Consider the following 19,988-nt stretch of genomic DNA (forward strand, 5'->3'; position numbering starts at 1 on the left):
GTCTCCTCCACCCACTGCCCTAAATTTTAGAGCTGAAATGGAAGAAAGATTAAGATGGGTTTTTGAGTGGATATTCAGGCAGAAGAAGTGGAACTTTTTAGCAAAAAAGAACTGAAAGCTATCTACCTTTTTGGAATTCTAAAAAGGACTCCCTATATTCTAAATTCTCTAATTCCAAGTGAGTGTCATTTATAATGTACTTTAGGGAATAGTTTTCAGGTTTCTAATAAAAAATCTAAATCTGAAGGCTACTCAACCTGGATACGTGTGACAGATCGAGATTAAACACAGAGATCAGTTGTCCTTACATGTAATTTGAGAAAAAAGACAGAATGAAATCATTCTGTCTTTTTGTCTCAAAAAGTGCATTTTCTAAAGATGGAGAAATGCAATTATGCTAATATAGTGCTATATCCTTCTAAGGAACACTATTTTCCTGAAGTAAAAAAAGATAGTCATCTGTACTCATTTGTTCTTGAGAGTTACAAAATGTTCCTTCTACAGTTCTTATGTATTTAAGAACATCATGGCAGGAAAATGTATATGTGTGTATATCAGTTGCACTCAGACGTCCTCTAATATACAAACAAAAAAGCTTCGCTTAAGTAATCTTAAATAAGGTCTCAATACATATTTTTTAATTAGTCTACTAGTGTCAGGTCAATGAATTAAATACACATTCTTCCAATTCACACCCATACAGAGCAAAACACACAGGTGCACTGTATTTCTCAAGAGGCAGCATATTCTTGTGAAAAATAACAGTCCTAAAGATGGGTGTAAGTAGGTAACATTTTATTACAGTTCAAGCACAAAACGATAACGTATTTTAGTCAAAACAGAACCAGTGCACCTCATAGAGGCTGAAATCCTGTAGGTGTAACATATACCACAAAAGGCTGATGATGTCAGCAACAGTGCCAATTTTTGGAAATATTATATTTCCAACTCCTCTCTTGAGGTCCCCAAGGCTCCCACATGCTCTGGGGATGATGGAACAGAAGCAAGAAGCTCTTAAAGTCATCCCGACAGCAGGAAATTTCAGTAATTAAAGACAACTCCCACTCATCTCACACTGCCTCGGGACCTTCAGGAGAGAAGTTGGGAATATTTTATTTACCAATGAATGCTGCCACCACTGCTGCTGTCACTGCTGGCAGCATCACCTTGTGCAGTGCAAGTTCCACCAGCAAGATTTCAGCCAGGGTCTACAGTGTTATCCAGTTAACAACTGCAACAAGCACTAGTAGCTGTACACAATCTGATCATATGATTTATCTGGGAATCCTGATCAGAAGGAAAGATTTGTTTTATCTATCTGGAATTTCCTGATGAACACAGGTAATAAAAACACAGCGAATATCATGGCAAAAGAAACGGGACAATGAAATGTGTCTGAAAATTTCAAATGACCCCTCTGCCTCCTGCCTCTGAACAAAGGTTTGTGTCTGACTAGTGCCTAACAATGTAAGATTCTTGGACCTAGATTCAAATTAGCCATGAAATTCATTGGGACACTCAGCCTAAACCACCTCATAAGACTGTTGTGGAGATGTGGGGTGTGGGTGATGCTCCAACCAAAAATAAAATAAAGAAAGCAATAACAAAGACAGTGGGAATAATACCAACTCGGGAGTAAATCCTGCTGAGTTCAGTGGGACTTACTCGCAGGTAAGTGATTATAGGATTGCAGTCTACAACTGTGATGGACAGTTCAGTAACCACTCCTGTCCATCACAATGGAACCTGATTCAGGAGCCAATGGTTGTACAGAAGAGGTGGGAAGAAGGATATATCAGAGAATGGAAGACAGGAGTTTCAGTTTGGAGTCAGTTAGGGATGAGTTAGGGCTATGAGTCGGAGAAAAGCAATTTAGGCAGTTAGGACCAGTCTTGTGTTAAAGAAGAACAGAGAGATAGAGAAGAAGATAAGAAATGAATAAATACCTTGATTAACATGATTATATATAAGCAAATATAAATGTTACCAAAGCACAATTTATTGAATGAATAAAATAAGACCATCCATGATTCACTTTACATGATTTACTTATAAATACTTAAATAAACATTGTTTTATTGAATAACACTGATTGAAGAGTCATATTTAATAGAGTGAGGAAAAATCCTCTGGTGGCAGTGGAAAAGAGCTGAAAAATAAATGTCCTACCCGAAAGTGAACCTGGGTTGTGTGGAAGAACAAACAGGGGAACTGGGGGTGTGTGACAACAACTAATGCCTTTGCAGACTGATCTCTCTCTAGACCTGCAACAATTACTCAGGTTTATAACTGATCGTCTTCACAATGACAAATAGCCACATTGAACTGAGTATGCTTATTACCTATAATCGTATATATTTTCCCTGACCTAACATCAAGCTGCAGCCATCACCACCCTGTATCTGAAACAAAAGCCTATCTTCAGCTGAATAATCCAAAATAGGTGGACAGACGGACACATTTGTCATTCCAGGCTACTATAAAGAACAAACCATGGCATTTAATATGTCACAAGCAATATGAGACAGCCTGGTTCCCAAGAGGCATGATATAATCTTCAGCAGATATGAGAAAGCCAGAAATTGCTACAAATAAAGACTTGAAAGGGAGGACATCCCATTGATCAAACTGGGGCCTCTGACAACCGCTTGTCCTGTGTCAGACATCCCAGCAAGGAAATACTGCGTTATTAAGAGAGGAAATGAGCAAATACATTAAAAAATGTACTTCACTCTTTGGCTAAGGAACAAGAAAGGGACAATTCAGCGCCAGCCTTCAAAATTCTTTAATGGGAAACAATAATTTGTGTGGAACCTTTGAGAAGGAAACGACTGTTTGTTTTTGTGGGAGATTTTTCCTAATCTAGTCAAATAATACCAACCATTTCCATTACTACTGTTGTGTGTGTGGATACTGCCTGGTGGAGATACATGCATGCACACTCAAAGCCTTGATGTATATCAAATGAAACTGAATAATTTGTATTAAATGAACCAAGAGATATTCAAGAAACCTCAAATTTTAAATAATAAATTAACTCAAAAGGCTGACATAGACAAAGGGGCTCCCTAATAGGATGTTTATGGCTTGATTGGAAGAGAAGTGTGATAAGGACTGTATGCTATGACTGTAACGACTGAAAGGAGAATAATTAAAGGGCACAGAAAAATGCTTATACAATGCACGTTTTAACCGTTGAGCAATAAGGAGTGACATAATACAATGTGGATAATGTCTAATGAAAAGAAGACTAGAAGAAATATGCATGGGGAACAGCTTTGTGGAAGCCTTCAGTCTCTGCACTTACATTTTTAGAACTGAACCACTAGATGGGCAGACAGTGAAGCCAATGGATTACAGCCCAACATCTTCATAAGACAAGACAGAGCCATGGCAAGGTGGAACACTATCCTGGTCTGGAGCACTCCATCTTATCTTGCAGCTTTGAATCTGAAAGGTCAATGCAAAACATGCATTTTTGAAGGGTCACACAGAGCAAACATTATTTCTGACATCATTCCTAATCACAGGGCATATTTGTAAATGTACAAGCTTTGTGATCAGGAATGATGTTGACATCCACTTTCTGGCTTTATGAAAATGCAGTAATGATGAGGCAGCTTTACCTCTGCTCTTAAACAAGCACTTTTTTCACAATTAAAGAATAGCAATTCATGTAACATATAGTACCCAGTTGAGCTTTGGAAGAAGCAGAAAGAGAAAGGCAGACAATCTTCTTCCATCCATCTCTTCTCCTGAAGCTAATATCAGTCCTCAGCCAAGGCAATGCCTCAAATGGTCTGGAACATGTGAAGTAATGATGCCGAAAACAGGGCCTCTGTGCATGAGCTAAATATATTTTCTTTACTGCCAGTCCTCATAATCCTCATGTGCCAGTCTAAACATATTCAGGCAGCAGACAATGCACTTTCCATGCAGGTATGTTTGCTCCTTCTTCCTCATAGCAATATGACAGTGGAACCAATTACCTTGGAAGCTGGTAAGCACTCCAACACTGAAGGCATTCGAAAGAAAATTGCACAACCATCTGTTAGATCTGCTTTGATTTGGATTCCTGTACTGAGCAGGCATCTGGACTCGATGACCTTAGAGGCCCCTTCCACCTCAATTATTCTATGATTCTGTATAAAAATAGGAAATCATGGTTGAGAAGAACAGAGCCTGACTGAGTTTCCCAAGCTTTTGATCATGCACTTGTCCAAGTCTGTAGGATGTAAATTACCTTACCAGGAAAAACGGTGTACTTCTTCAGAACTCAGGGTGCGACTACATTGCAATATACTCCGCCAATTACTCTAGGTTTAGCACAATGCAAAACAATTCAAAAGTTTCTGACTCACACAATGTAAGCATGGGGAAAACTTGCACTTTTCTTTGAGAAACTCTTTCTTTTTGAACACCCACCAGGAGATTGTTTATTCTAAATTGCTCTACATTGTGCTGTGTTGTTTGACCTGCTTCTGCTTGCGTGAATGGCTGTGTCATTGTATTCTCTCTGTGTGTGTGCTCTCTGCACTGACATCTTGGTGATGTGTTTGCGCAGGGGCCATGCTAATCTTCTCTGTATCGTTCCAATTTAAGCATATGTGTTGCCGATTTAGTATATGTGTGTTTGAAGTGGTATGGGATGCTGTCCCATCAGGAGACCAGCAATTATATCTGCTTTCTGAACCATTTCTCTTTAAAAATTTTTTAAAATAATCTGTTTAACTTTAGTGCCACATCACATAGGCATTGGAATCTTGCTGGCTTTTTATTGACATGTGGTTTGCCTTCTATCTGCTGACCTTATCTTCCCTGTAAAAACACTATGCCAGCTCCTTTCTCTTCTTACTTCTTTCTTTTTCTTTTCCTTATATGCAGTCTCACACTGAAAAGAGAGAGAGAGGGGGGAGGGAATACATACTAAGCACTAAAAATCTTCCTTTGTTTAGAGATCTGTTTGAATGCATGTAATTTTGTGCTCCTTCATGATCCACTCAAGGGGTTTTCTTCACCTTCCATTACTCATCCTTTATGGTCCATGAATTTTACAAAGAAAAACTACAGTAAAGCACTTCAAAATGCAGCACGGGTGCTAAAAGGAAACCATGTGAGCACATGGTGCTAATGGCTTTATTTGATACCACGGCTGCTGTTGATTCATAAATGCTTTTTCCACACAGAGTTCTGCATTACATCATTCACATTGTGAAATCTGCCCCCACCTTCCAACAAAAAAAAAAATACTTATGTATATGGTATCTTTACTGTATTTTGTTCTCCCATGGAAATTTCTAATGTTGTAGTCAGTGGAACATTGACCCAGCACTGATGATGCATTTATTGTTGAACCAAAAAAGAATGCTATTAAAGTATGAAGTCTCACTGTTGCAAAAATTAACAGTTCAAACACCTAATAGGTGAGAGAAAAAAAGGACACCCACTACAATAAGACTTTTAATCACTCTTTCTGCAGAATAAAGGAGTACACATGGGTTAGTAACCAAACAATGTGTCTCGGAGTTTACAGATGTGCGCTACTGTTTATATACCCTACTAGTCATGTACCACTGACCTCACCTGAATTCTTCATCTGGCTGGTATAACTGATTCCTAATATAGCTGACTTCTACCCTAGCTGACTTCTGCCTGCTTTAATATGCCTGCCTGCCTGCCTGCCTGCCTGCCTGCCTGCCTGCCTGCCTGCCTGCCTGCCTGCCTGCCTGCCTGCCTGCCTGCCTGCTTGCTTGCCTGCCTGCCTGCCTGCTTGCTTGCCTGCTTGCCTGCCTGCCTGCCTGCTGTATCAAGTCAGACCAGCAGGCCAAGAAATATTGAACTCCTGCCTGCCTGCCTGCTGAGTAAAGTCACCCCATCAACTTCGCCGGCAAATGTTATGTTGCTGAAGACTCTGCTGCCTTGGGCTTCATTCCAATTATTCATACCACTCTGCTGCCTTGGGCTTCATTCCAATTATTCATACCAGCTTGTTCAATCTGGCCTCCTAGCGTTCTGTACTGCCTCAGCAGGTAGGCAGAACCTGGAACAACCTGGATCTTCTGCTCAAGAACCCAGCAACTCCACGGATTAACCGCCGTTAGTAGCACCTTGGACCCTTTTCTCCTGTTGGTGCTGCTGATTCCCCGAGAGCCAGGCTCTGCCCCCCCCCAGCCTGTCCAGGCATCCCCCAACAAAAACAACAGCAGAAGCACCTATAACAAGCCCAGTGGCTCAGCAGCACTGCAGTTTAACCTGCAGCGCCACTGCTTGCTTTGCTGCCAACATCCTCAGTGCCTGATGGCTCAAAAACAAAAAGTCTGCGTTGGTGGCTACATGACGACTTTCCAAGTCTTGCAGCTCCTTCCACTTCCAAAAGGCCTGTGTGGTCATTCCAACTTCCTCAGGCTTGATTCTCAAATGCTGCTTACTGACCTCAGCGTCCTACCCTCCTCAGATGTCCCCGTGCCAAGAGGACCAGGTTCAGCCCCACCCAAACCTGACCAATGTGCTCCTTCCTCCTGAGATGTGCTGTGTGTGACATGTCCCTCCCTTCCTCCAGGATCAGTATCCGCTGATTCATTTATTCTGAAAAATCTCAGAAATACATATATACATATTTCATGATTCCAGCCTCCTTGGGCTTCATTCCAATTATTCATGCCTGTTCATTCCAGCCTCTCTACCCCAGTAGGCTGGAAGAAGCTGGGAGAAAAGCAATGGGACATAGCTCACCCCGTCGCATGGATTCAAACTGCAGTGCTGATCTTCTGATGGACAAGCCCAGTGGCTCTGCAGTTTAACCTGCAGTGATGCAGTCTATGTTGCTGCTATGTGCAACCTGTGCAGGTGTTCCCTGTGCCAGGCTAAGCCCCCCCCATCTCATCGGGGATTAACCACTGTTACATTAGTAGCACCACCCTATTCATCTGTTGTTGTTGCTGTTGTTGTGCAACCTCAGTTAGCTCCTGGGGGGAAAACTTGACTATGCAGGGAAATGTGATGTTCCCAAAGAAGGCAAGAGTCTGCTTTCAAGCCTGCCTGGGCATCCAAGTGCCAACCAGGCCTGTCTCAGCCCCCCCCCCAAGCCTGTCCAGGCATCCCCTGCCCAAAACTGGCAGACTGTTCATTCCAGCTTCCTAGCTATTCTGCAGCTTCAGTAGGTAGGCAGAACCCAGAACAACCTACAGGAGCTCAGCTCACCCCGTTGCATGGATTCGAACCGCCGTTAGTAGACCCTATTCTCCTGCTGTTGCTGCTGCTGTTGCTGTTGCACCTCAGTAAACTCCTGGGAACAAACCTAACTTAGCAGGCAAATGTGATTGCTTAAGAAGAAGACAAGAGTCTGCTTCTCCTGCCTCAGTAGGTAGGCAGAACTTGGAACAAACTGCAGGAGCTCAGCTCACCAACGTCCCTGTGGATTAACCGCCATTATGTTAGTAGCACTTTGGACCCTATTCATTGTTGCTGCACTTGTGCAACCTCAGTTGCCTCTTGGGGGCAAACTTAACTACCTTTGTGTTGAAGAAGACAACAGTCTGCTTGCTTCCTTTTGCCTCTGCCTCTTCCTTTTCCTCTGTCCCCCACCAGCCTGTCCGGGCATCCCAGTGCCAAGAGGGGCAGGCTGTGCCCCACCCAATGCCTGTCTGGCTGTCCCATGCCAACACGGTGCTCCAAAATCCGCTTGGGCTACTGCCTGAGTAGGTTGGCAGAATCTGGGTCAAGCCACGGGAGCTCACGGATTCAAACTGCTGACCTTCCAATCAACAAGCCTAGTGGCTCAGCAGTTTAACTCACAGTGCCACGTTCTACTGTGTTGCCAACTTCCACAGTGCCCGATGGGGCCAAAAAAGCCTGTGTTGCTGCTGCCCTGCCATGTGCCTCAGTGCCCGATGGGGCAAGAGTCGACACGCCACTTTGCTGCTGCCAATTACCTCAGTGCCCAATGGCAAACACAGTTTACTTTGCTGCTGCCAACTACCCCAGTGCCTCACCGGTTTAACTCCTGCCTGATTGGTCAAGTCGGCCCAGCGAGCCATGTTTTGTAGAACTCCTGCCTGCTGCTGCTTCCAGGTGCCTCACCCGGCTAACCCAAAGCCTGTCCCGGAACCCCAGAACAAGCCAAGAGGGCCGTCCCCCCATCGCCCCATCGCACGGCTTCAGATTGCAGAGCTGATCTGTTTCCGACAGCTCCCGTGGCCCATAGATTAACCTCTGTTAGTAGCACCGACCCTGTTCATCTGATGGTGCTGATGGGGCTGTTGGAAGCTGCAACCTCAGTTGCTTCCTGGGGGCAAAAACCTTTGCTTTGTAGGCAAATGTGATGTTGCTGAAGAAGACCAGAGTCTGCTCTGCTGGCTTTTGTCTCAGTGCCCCGATGGGGCCCAAAAGCCTGCTTTCCGGCTGCCAACTACCTCAGTGCCCAATGGGGCAACACACTACTTTCAGTGCCTCCTACAATTCCTACCTCAAGCACCTTCCAAATTGGGTCTGCTGGGTGAAGCGGCCTCATCGGGCCAAGTTTGTTCCACCTCCTGCCTGCCTGCTGGGTCAAGTAATTCCAGCGGGCTGAGTTTGTTTCACCTCCTGTCTGCCTGCTGGGTTAAGTCAGTCCAGTGGACCCAGTTTGTTCCACCTCCTGCCTTCCCACTGGGTCAAGTCAGCCTGGTGGGCCGAGTTTCTTCCCTATTTTGTGATGGGGTGATGTGCAGACAGGCTTTGGGTGGGTCAGAGACCATTCCTGCAGACAATTGACAGATTGATTCGTCAAAGAATATTTGTATATTCATATTCGTTGATCCGTTAACCTTGATGAATCACGAATCAAAATGAATCACCATTTTTTATTTGTCCCCATCTCTATTCCCGTATTACTTCATTCTTGTTTTCTTTATTTCTTTTAACACTTTCCTTATGTTAGAAAAGAGATCAGGATTTTATGCCTATAAGTTTCTTATTATCTAACACAGCAAGTTAATAAAAAATAGTCCTACTTATACTAGGCATACACATGATTGAAAATACATTTCTTAACATCACTGCAAACCTATTAATAAGAAGATCTATTTAGGCTTTGCAAGAAGCACAAAATCTAAGAGACAATTGTGACAAACCCAGACCTACTGGGATATGTCACACAGTTACACTAAGCTGCCACCAACCATTCCCCATAAGAAGTCACACAGACCAGGGATGGATTTTTAAACAATAAAAAGAATAAGGTTTATTTAAATACACACAGGGAAAATAAAACAATCAGGTGAATAGGATAAAGTAACGTGGCTTATTCTCACTCATACAAGCATACAGTTTGGTTCACCCAGAACCCTTAACTTGAAGCACAGACCCTGAACCTATCAGTTCTGGCTAACCAACAGACACCTGAACCTATCAGGTTGGTACTCTGACACACAGTAGTACCCTGTCTGACACACAGACTCCCACAACAGCTTCTTCTTCCCAGCTGCTGCTTCTTCACCCAGAGTCTCTCAGCATCTCCTCCTCACCACACAGGCATCACATATTTATACAGTACAGCCCCTCCTCCTGATGTCCCGCCTTCCACTCCCCATAGGATGGAACTTTCCCTCCAAACCCATGACAGACAGGTAACATCAGTGCTGTATGTAACACCTCCCCTCTTTATAAGTTGTTTTGTAGGGGGAAAGCTAACGTGCTTTTCACCAAAAAACAACCTAGGTAAAATACACAACAACAGTTATACATACCATATTATACTTACTCATACTTACATTCTAAGTTAAACCATAGCAAATAGGCATTTAAACATTTACCATATACATTACATCAATTTACCTTTATTCATACAAACCAAATTCAAAAACCAGGTACATTTAACTTTTGTCATCATTATATACACATAGTCCATGTTCTTTCGCCGTCTTCATTCTTCAGGTCTTCTTGATAAGGCGTCAGCAACACAGTTCACTGACCCTCTGACCACCTTCACTTCAAAGTCATAGTCCTGTAGGTTTAAAGCCCACCTCATAAGTTTGCTATTGTGGGTTTTCATTGTCTTTAACCATTGCAATGGTGAATGGTCAGTGCACAGAACAAAATGTCTTCCCCAGATGTAAGGCTTGGCCTTCTGGATCGCGTAGACTATGGCCAAACACTCCTTCTCCACGGTTGCCAAATGTCTCTCACCTTTTTGAAGTTTCCTACTCAGGTAGGACACTGGATGCTGGTCACCATTCTCATCCTCCTGGCACAGAACTGCTCCTACCCCGCTGTTAGACGCATCTGTGTAGATGATGAACTCCCGGTCGAAGTCTGGAGCACGCAGGACAGGATAGTTGATTAACGCCTCCTTCAACCTCTGGAACGCCGCCTCACAGTCGCTGGTCCACGGGATGCGGTCATCAGCCTTCTTCCTCGTCAGATCGGTCAGCGGAGCCGCAATCTCGCTAAACCTCGGGATGAACTTTCTGTAGTAGCCCACCAACCCAAGAAATGATTTGACCTTTTTCTTGGTGTTGGGTCTAGGCCAATCACGAACTGCTTCTATTTTGGCCTCCAGGGGTTTTATCATTCCTCCCCCTACCATGTGACCCAAGTATTTTATTTCTGGGCTACCCAGCTGACACTTGCTGGCCTTTACTGTTAGCCCTGCTGCACTTAACCTCTGCAGCACTAACTCCAGGTGTATCAGGTGATCTTCCCAGGTATTACTGAAGATCCCTATGTCGTCAATGTAGGCCACTGTAAAGTCACTGAGCCCTGCCAAGGTCTGGTCCATCAGCCTTTGGAATGTGGCTGGTGCATTTCTGAGACCAAAGCTCAGGACTCGAAACTCATAGAGACCAAAAGGGCTGCAAAAGGCAGTCTTTTCTTGATCCCTGGGATCAATTCTTAATTGCCAATATCCCTTTACCAGGTCCAATGATGAGATGAACCGACAACCCCCTATGGTTTCAATCAGGTTGTCTAGCCTGGGCATTGGGTAGGCATCAGGAGTGGTTACACGGTTTAATTTCCTGTAATCAACACAAAACCTAATGCTCCCATCAGGCTTGTCCACAAGGACTATCGGAGAGGACCAAGGACTAGAAGAGGGGACGATTATGTTCTCCCTCAGCATTTCGTCCAGCTCCTTCCGCACCTTGTCCCTATAGGGTCCCGTTACTCGGTATGGGGATACTGCCTGCGGGGGTGCATCCCCTGTGTGGATCCGATGCATCACTCCCTTCACTATCCCCGGCTTGTTGGAAAACACCTGTTGATATTTAATAAGCAGCATTTTTAGTTCTTGCTGCTGGTCTTGGGTGAGTGCAGGACTGATCTTTACCTCCTCTGGGTTGTATTTTACTTCCCCTCTACCCTCCCAGAAGGGTAACTCAGCTTCCTCACTCTCAGCTGCTTTTATCGCGAATAAAACCCTCTGTTCCCCTCTGTAGTAGGGTTTTAGGGCATTCACATGAACCACCCTCCTTGCCTGGTTCTCCTCCTGCTCTATAAGGTAGTTCAGGTCTGACATCTTGGAAATGACCCTATATGGTCCTGCCCATTTGAGCTGCAGTTTGTTCTCTCTGCAGGGCCTAAGCCAAAGCACTTCCTCCCCTGGGTCAAAGTGCCTCTCTCTAGCTTTGTGGTCATACCATGTTTTCTGTCTGACCTTCTGAGCTTGCAGGTTTTCTGCTGCCAGCTCTAGATTTCTCTTTAGGTCATTCATCAAGGTGTCTATGTAAGTCACAACGTCTTGTGGGTCATCCTGGGTGATCTGCTCCCAATTTTGCTTGATCAAATCAAGGGGCCCTTTCACCCCTAAGTGTGCAGCAAACATGTCAGAGTGACCCCTTTGTAAGATCATGGGGCGATACTTTTCAGGTACCACCCGCTGACTTCTGATCCCATCTCCCCCCTCTGAGATATTCCTCAGGGTTTCTCTATATAAAATCCCCTTTCCCTCCAGAAATCTCACTGGGGTTTCAGGTGTTAGCTGGGCGTCAGTCACCTGTTCAAAACACTTTTGGAGAGTGGCGTCTGCCTTTTGCTCCTGTCCAAATCTGCTGTCTGTGGTTAAGGTTTCCACCACAGCTTCTGAACTCCCCTCTGCCTCCGTCTCTGGCTCATCATTACCCCCTTGAACTGTCCCCGTGGTGGCTTGTGAGCGTGTAATCACTAGCACCCGTTTCACATGTTCAGCCAGGTCATTTCCCACGAGTACGGCTGCTGGCAGAGTCGATGAAATCGCTAGCCTCCAAACCCCCCTCCAGCCTTGAAAGTTGACAGGTACCTCTGCTACTGGCAGAGAGATTACCTGCCCCTCAATCCCTGCCACCTTCATGCTCTCATTTGGGATTATAAACTCCCTAGGAATAATATCTGGATGGCACAGGGTTACCTGGGAACAAGTGTCCCGCAGCCCCCTATACTGACGGTCAAGTATTCCTACGTCCACCCCTGCTGTCTCAAACAACTGAGAATCTGTTTTTATCAGCAAGCAGCGCTTTACCTCCACAAGAGGACCACTTCCCTCAGCCTGATCAGCAGAGGTAGCTGTTCCAGACTGAGTAGCCATGGCAACAGGCTCCCTCAGTGACACTGAGCCTTGCTCTTTCTGGACACAGAACACAGCTTTTGGTTTGGTCCCACTAGAATTCTGAGGCACCATTCCTTTTAGCTGCTTTAATTTCTCACACTCTGAGATTAGATGACCCTTTCCCTGACAGAAATAGCATTTTCTGGTGTATTTTGATTCTCTCTCATCTTGTTTTGGTTTTCCCTCCAAAATCTGAGGTCTTAGTTTCATGTCTGAGGGCTTCCCTTCACCATGGGCCCCTCCCCCTTGCTGGCTTTTCCCTGGTCCCTGAGAGTACTTGCTGTAGGTTTCTTTGGGTTTACCTACAGATTTCCCCTCACCCAAGGGCTTTCTTATTTGGGAAATAAAATCTGCGATCTCTGCGGCTGCTGCCACAGATTTCGGTTTCCTTTCCCTCACCTGGAATTTCAATTCCCCATGCAGGACTGAATAGAACTGTTCCAGTGCTATCAAGTCTTTAAGCTGCTCATAGGTCTCTGTTCCCTCCTGCGATAGCCATTTCTCAAGCAGCCTCACCAATTGGGCCCCCACTTGGGTAAAAGTCTGTTCTGGCTTCTTGGTGAGGGACCTGAATCTTTGTCTCAGCTGCTCTGCATTTATCCCATGTCTGGCAAACACCAGTTTTTTAAACTCTGCAAAATCTTTCATCAGTTCCTCAGGCATCTCGGCATAAACCTCAGCCAGGCTACCACTGATTAAAGATCGCATGATGGTCATCTTCTCAGTTTCCCTCACTGAGAAGTCCACAAACGCTCTTTCCACTAGGGAAAAGAACACCTCAGGACAATCTCCCTTGTGGTACACAGGGAATTTCTTCAGGTCAGCCTTAGACAATTGGCCTCCCTCAGAATCCCTATTGTTATTATTGTTCTGGTTCATCAGTTCCAGTTTTCTTAATTCAAACGCCATTTTCTCTCTCTCCAATGCCAATTCAAATTGTCTCTGTTTCTCCCTTTCCCTTTCCTCCATTTTTTCTCTCTCTAACCTTTCCTCCACTTCAAATTGCCTCATCCTCAGTTCATGCTGTTGGGCTATGAGCAATTTTCTGAGTTCTGGGTTCTGCTCTCCTGTGCTGTCACCTTGCACTGAGCCAAATTCATCCTCAGAACCTTGGTCAATCTGGGGGTCTTTCACTTCACTCATTTCGGCCATCTGGCTTCGAGTCAAGGGCATAATCCCCCCTCAGAACAGGCTGCTTTAAAAGTCAAGCCTCAAAATAAAACGACCACTTTTTTCCTTTTTGCCTCAGAACCAGCTCTCCCTAGAGATTGCTGCTGTTCTTCAGCACTAACTTGCAACAGTATCGAGTCAGAGCCTACCCCCCTCTGCTGGGCCTCTCAGCCGGCAAGCTAGATCACTGTTACTACGCAGTTTTGCCTCAGCTTTTTCCCGCCAAAACTAGGCTGCCTCAGAGCACCTTAATCTAAGTCTCCCCAGTTGGCACGTTCTTCCACTAGTGCACCTCCCCGTGAGGTACACCTAGAAGATTACCTACGCGCCTCAGACTGTCCCTGACTAGACCCCCCTTGCTCTGGGCACACTTGCCAAGGCTTTGCTGGACCACTGGACAACTGGACCAGTCGTATCCCACACGCTGGACACCAATCAATGTGACAAACCCAGACCTACTGGGATATGTCACACAGTTACACTAAGCTGCCACCAACCATTCCCCATAAGAAGTCACACAGACCAGGGATGGATTTTTAAACAATAAAAAGAATAAGGTTTATTTAAATACACACAGGGAAAATAAAACAATCAGGTGAATAGGATAAAGTAACGTGGCTTATTCTCACTCATACAAGCATACAGTTTGGTTCACCCAGAACCCTTAACTTGAAGCACAGACCCTGAACCTATCAGTTCTGGCTAACCAACAGACACCTGAACCTATCAGGTTGGTACTCTGACACACAGTAGTACCCTGTCTGACACACAGACTCCCACAACAGCTTCTTCTTCCCAGCTGCTGCTTCTTCACCCAGAGTCTCTCAGCATCTCCTCCTCACCACACAGGCATCACATATTTATACAGTACAGCCCCTCCTCCTGATGTCCCGCCTTCCACTCCCCATAGGATGGAACTTTCCCTCCAAACCCATGACAGACAGGTAACATCAGTGCTGTATGTAACAACAATTTTCACTAAAACTCACCAAACAGAAAAAAAGGAGGTGGGGAAAGTATGTCAATTTCAAAACAATCTTAAGTGCCATTGGCATGAACATACAGAAGTCTAATATTCAAAAAGTATTGAGCTTCTCTGACCCAGCAAATATTCTGGAAGTAATGAAATGACATTCCTAAGAATGCAAGATCAGGATGTTCTTATTATCAAATTATCATGGCTGCAACCACATCACAGAGTTCTGCAAGCTGAGCTTTATGAATACAGGTTCAGTCTGAGCACTGTGCCACAAAATCAATACTACAAGTGTTACAATGCCCCTGTCCTGTGATCCAGGGAGCCACCAGTAGAAATACTACAGTGATAGCATGGATCTATTCCCAGCCCCAACTTTATTCTCACACCAGCTCTAGCAGGTGGGTTCAGGCTGAGAAAGAATGGTTAAAACAAGGTAAGTTTCATAGTTTAATGAGGATGTGATCCTGGATCTCTCAAATCTTAGTCCACCACTCTAACACTTCTAGCACACTGGCCCATTTATGTATCTTTTCAATCAGAAATGCCTGTGAAAACAACACAGATGCAGCAGATAAAATGGAGGCACCACCGCAGTGTTCTCCAAATGATACACAAAAGAGGTACCCAAACAAGGTACCCCTTCATAAGAAGCAGTCCTTTAAGAAGCCTCAGGTATGCTGCAGCTGGACTTTGGGAACTCCTCCTTAAACCGGAAGTCTCAGCGTTGAGAAGCCTTCAAATCTCAGGACATGCATTAGCAAGTCAGTTCAGAGGGAGGCAGTCCCAAATGTGTCCTGAACCTAAAACAAATTCAAAGATCATTGTCAATACATGGAATTGTGTCTGGAAACAAATTAGCAAACAACTGCTGCTGGGCAGATAACTTGAGAGCGTCCACCAGCATTCTCAGCTAGAGTCTAGAGCAGTGGATCCCGAACTTAGGTCCCCAGGTGTTCTTGGACTAAAACTCTCAGAAGGCTTCACCACTGACTGTGCTGGCAAGGTCTTCTGGGGGTTGCAGTCCAAGGACATCTGAGACTCAGGGTTGGAAACCACTGGTGTAGAGCACTGGTTCTTAACCTTGGGTTACTCAGGTGTTTTGGACTGCAACTCCCAGAAGCCTTCACCACCAACTGTGCTGGCTGGGGTTTCTGGGAGTTGCAGTTCAAAAACATCCGAGTAACAAAGGTTAAGAACCAGTGGTGTAGAGCACTGACTAAAGACTTTTCAAAGGTAGTCTCATGCAGACTGGATTGTGATAATGATCACCACGGCCTGGTCTGAACACCATCTTTTAACTTACTTTTTTTTGATCCTGCTCTCTTCATTTCTTTGATATGTTATAACTTGTACTGTACAATACATTTTCCCATCTATTCAGAAGCTGTAGATAGATGTAAGTGGCAATGAAACTACAATTATTGTTTTAATTGATTTTCAGTCATTTTATTATTAATGCTAACATCTGGGAATCATTATAGAAGAGAAGCATCATAATAAAATGATTGGAAGAAAGGCAGTGCCTGAAAAACTCCTTTATATTGTTAGCGCTCTATGTGCAAGATGTTTTTCAGTTATATGATTGTGCATCCCCAGCCTTTCTTTCCTTAGTTGCACATGGTCAGAAGCTCTTAAAAGAGCAACACAAATAGCAATTGTGTCAATGTCTGAACAGAAACTAGAACAGGTTATCCATCACAAAGGATAGAATTGTAAGGTGAAATAATTAGATTGGCTTGTTCGGTTGCAAAATTATAAAGCAATAATTATTTCTAGCCATTTCTAGAAATGGCCTGAGAAAGAACATCCTTATATTCAATTTTTACAATTTCATGAACTACAAAGGAGAGTTTTTCATACTTGAGCCATTGGTCTTTTTAGTTTGTTATATATTGGTTCTTTTTCTAACCAAGTTGTATTTTGTTGTTGTTTGAAGATTGGGAAATGCAAGCCATACAGACAGACTGACAACAAGAAAAGAAAAACTAGAATGGTACAACAAAAACTTGCATTCTGGGGTAGGGCAAAATCTTCACTCCTGCTACTGAGCAATGCAGCTACAACCAACAAGTACATCTTGGTAGCCGAAAGTGATTTTCTGCTTCTCTGTGCGAGTAGGGGTGAATTTTCCAGGTATGCAGCTTGGTCTACTACAGGCCTTTCAGCTAGCATTTGTGAAACTGAAAGAAAATGGTTTCTATTCAAAATGGGAAGCATGTGTTATAAGGAAATACAACAAAATGGATTATAATTCTGTACCATTCCCCCACATAGGTAGCTGGTCTAAAAACTGTAAAATGCCAAATGCTTTTAAAAAGAAAATCAGCATAAAGCTTCCATCTGGTCTTAGTTGATTGCCCTCCTTGCTGCTGAATAATAAATCAGAAATGGAATATTTTTTGCATATGGAAAGGAATCTGTAACGAATATATGATATATAGAATTCCTAATATGTTCCCTATTTACACAGAGTGCTGCTGTGTGGCACTGGGTTTTTGGTCTCTGTCGCCTTGATCAGTAAATTGTTCTGTGTTTTAATGGCTAAAATTGGGTTGGCAGTCATGGTTTAGAATTAAAGCTGAGCATAAGATTAGGATGTCCCTCACTATTCTCAGCTACAATTTATAGTGCAAATCTATGTCTCTCCACTTAGATTGTGGTCCCTATCTGGTCATTTTGGGATAATGTAAATTGAAGGTGTGGGGAGAACTGATCAAAGAAAGCCCTTCATCCCCTACATGAGGATTATGTCCACATTGAGTCCTTTGAACTTATTTTTAAATTTAAAAAAGAGGACATATCCACCAGCTATATAATTGATGCAATACCCAGGGATGCAAGGTGCCAATCTAGACATTTGCTTTTCTAAGTATCTGTAAATCCTTTGTGTTTCTGAAGGAATTCAAGTATTGAACAGAAAAAATGGGAATTGGGCCAGCATGATAATATGTATTTGTTCTGAATCTAATCCCTTAATTGTTTTGATTAAGCAGTATTTGTGCAAAGGTCCCAACATCCTCTGTGTGTGTGTGTGTGTGTGTGTGTGTGTGTGTGTGTGTGTGTGTGTGTGTGTGTGTGTGTGTGTGTGTGTGTGTGTGTGTGTGTGTGTACTGGACAGTGGCAGAGGGGATGTCTGTTTTCCACGAACCAGCTTAGCCATATCTCAAGATATATTTCTTTGCATATTTACAAATCTGGGTGTATTTTTCAAATATATGCATTCTTTCGTTTTGTGTTCCACTTCTGCTTGTTTGTTTAGTTTACAGGCCACACTGCAAGCTTCCAGTCATACAGATTTGCAACCATGGATTGCATTTGGTTCCACACCACATTCACTTTTGAGCAAATTCCTCAGCCATCTTTCATCATGCAAATACAGGAGTAAATGGATCAAATTTCTGGTTCCTAAATCATCACATGTTTAGCATCCCCAAATTTGATGGATTTAATGGAAGTTTCACTAAGTCAGGATAGCTGGCATGCCACCTTGAGGCAGGTGCAATTGAAGCACAGGCTTCATATGATGAAGTGTAACTATAGAAGAGGTTGTGTTTGAGGACCACAGCCCACAAAAGCTTATGCCAGATAAAATGTGACAGTCTTTATGGCAACAGGAGACAGAAGACTCTGTTGTTTCTATAGAAAAGAGCAGCAATTGCTTTGGGTACTAGGAAAATATGTATTATATGATCTATTAAAGAGATCTATCTCGAAGAAATGAATGACAATCTATGGAAAAACAAATTGTACAGTCAGGAAAAGGCTTTCCACATACATTTTCCTCAATTAGTCATCAACCGTTAGCTGAATTTTCATTATTATTTGGAAAATAAGCATTTCCTGATTTGTATACAAGATGTTTAAATTGTGGGTTATGCATTTCTTCCCAAGATTTTTAGAATGAAAAAAAAAACACTTCACATCAAAATAGTTTTTCAATTCAAGTATAAACTACCAAAGAAAGAGAAAGATAGAGTAGAAAAGCATAGAAAAGAAAAGAGCAGAACATAGTCTTTCTGTATGATTGGTAATTTATAAAGGACTATCATGCTTTCAATACTTCACAGCAGAACCTATTAAAATACATCATTGAACAGATGGACAGTTGAAGAATGCAGTCCTGCTCCCCCATCACGTATACACATTATCCCCATCAGAGTTTATTTATATTACCATTCACACTGAAAGAGTTACACAAAGAATATAAGCAACCAGTTTAGAATGTCTGAAGGAGCCCAGCTAATATTGTCACTCACAGAATTAATCCATGAATTTAAGCAAAACATCTGTCCTTCATATTATTGTAATGTAGGAAACTTTCTAAGCTCACATATCAATAAACTCTTCCCATTCTTTTTCTTCTCTGAATCTGAAAATACTTTGTTTTAATAAAAGACGTTGTTTCATTGATCATCACTATAAAAACTTTCAAAACTATGAAAACAACTAACAAATCACTAACAACACTCCAATTCCTCCCAACTTCTAATTAGTTCTAGCTCTTCTTATTCTGCTTCAGTTCATCATGGTCATTTTTTTTTTGAAAAGGCATGACTGGGTATACATGCAGTGTACAACATTTATTTTATTGGGAAAGCAACTTTACATGGTTAGATAGTTTTTTTAAAAGATAGATTGAAATTTATCTATCTTGGAAGGAAAACTGACGCTCCTGAAGAGAACTGGGCTTTGACTTCTACTAAAAGAAACTTTCTTTTCTTTCTGCAGATCTTGACAGCTATGAAGCGAAAAACTCTCAATTTAAGAGAAACTGCCTTTAGAAATGCAGAATGGCCAACTGAGCAAAAGTGGAATTGTGTGTAAATATGTGTATGTTTGCACTACTGCATGAGCAGGTTTATAATGAACATATGGCATCAGTTTTTGATGATATCCTATTACTACCTACGATGGGGCTGGGGAATCATATTGAGAAGGGTAAATCGTCCCTTCCCCCTTCCATAAATTGGGTAGTGTTGGGGACACAGGCAGATGCCCTGACATAATCATAGCTATAGCCAGATTCCTTGGTGGAACCTATCCATATAAACCTTCAACCATGTTACATTTTTTTTATTAAGATTTTCTTTTTAATCTTTATTATTGTCAGATGTGTAAGAGTATCTGTTGTGTTGAACAGAACCATGCAGTTCAAGCAGTAAATAAATTCACTATAGCCTAATAGCCAAGAAATTCATTTCAGTACTGTGTTCTTTGTCACATTCTGTGTTTGGTAAAGTAGATATTTTCCTGCTCTAAGTCAGAAATGGGACCTGTGGC

The 19,988-nt window shown here is 43.0% G+C and overlaps 1 pseudogene; it reads right to left on the reverse strand.

Moving 5' to 3' along the window:
- Positions 1-4,556: 4,556 nt before the first annotated feature.
- Positions 4,557-4,625, reverse strand: LOC140707924 (U6 spliceosomal RNA; annotated as a pseudogene).
- Between the last annotated feature and the right edge of the window lie 15,363 nt (positions 4,626-19,988).

Source organism: Pogona vitticeps, chromosome 5 (assembly GCF_051106095.1).
Source record: "Pogona vitticeps strain Pit_001003342236 chromosome 5, PviZW2.1, whole genome shotgun sequence".
In the NCBI taxonomy this organism is placed as follows: domain Eukaryota; kingdom Metazoa; phylum Chordata; class Lepidosauria; order Squamata; family Agamidae; genus Pogona; species Pogona vitticeps.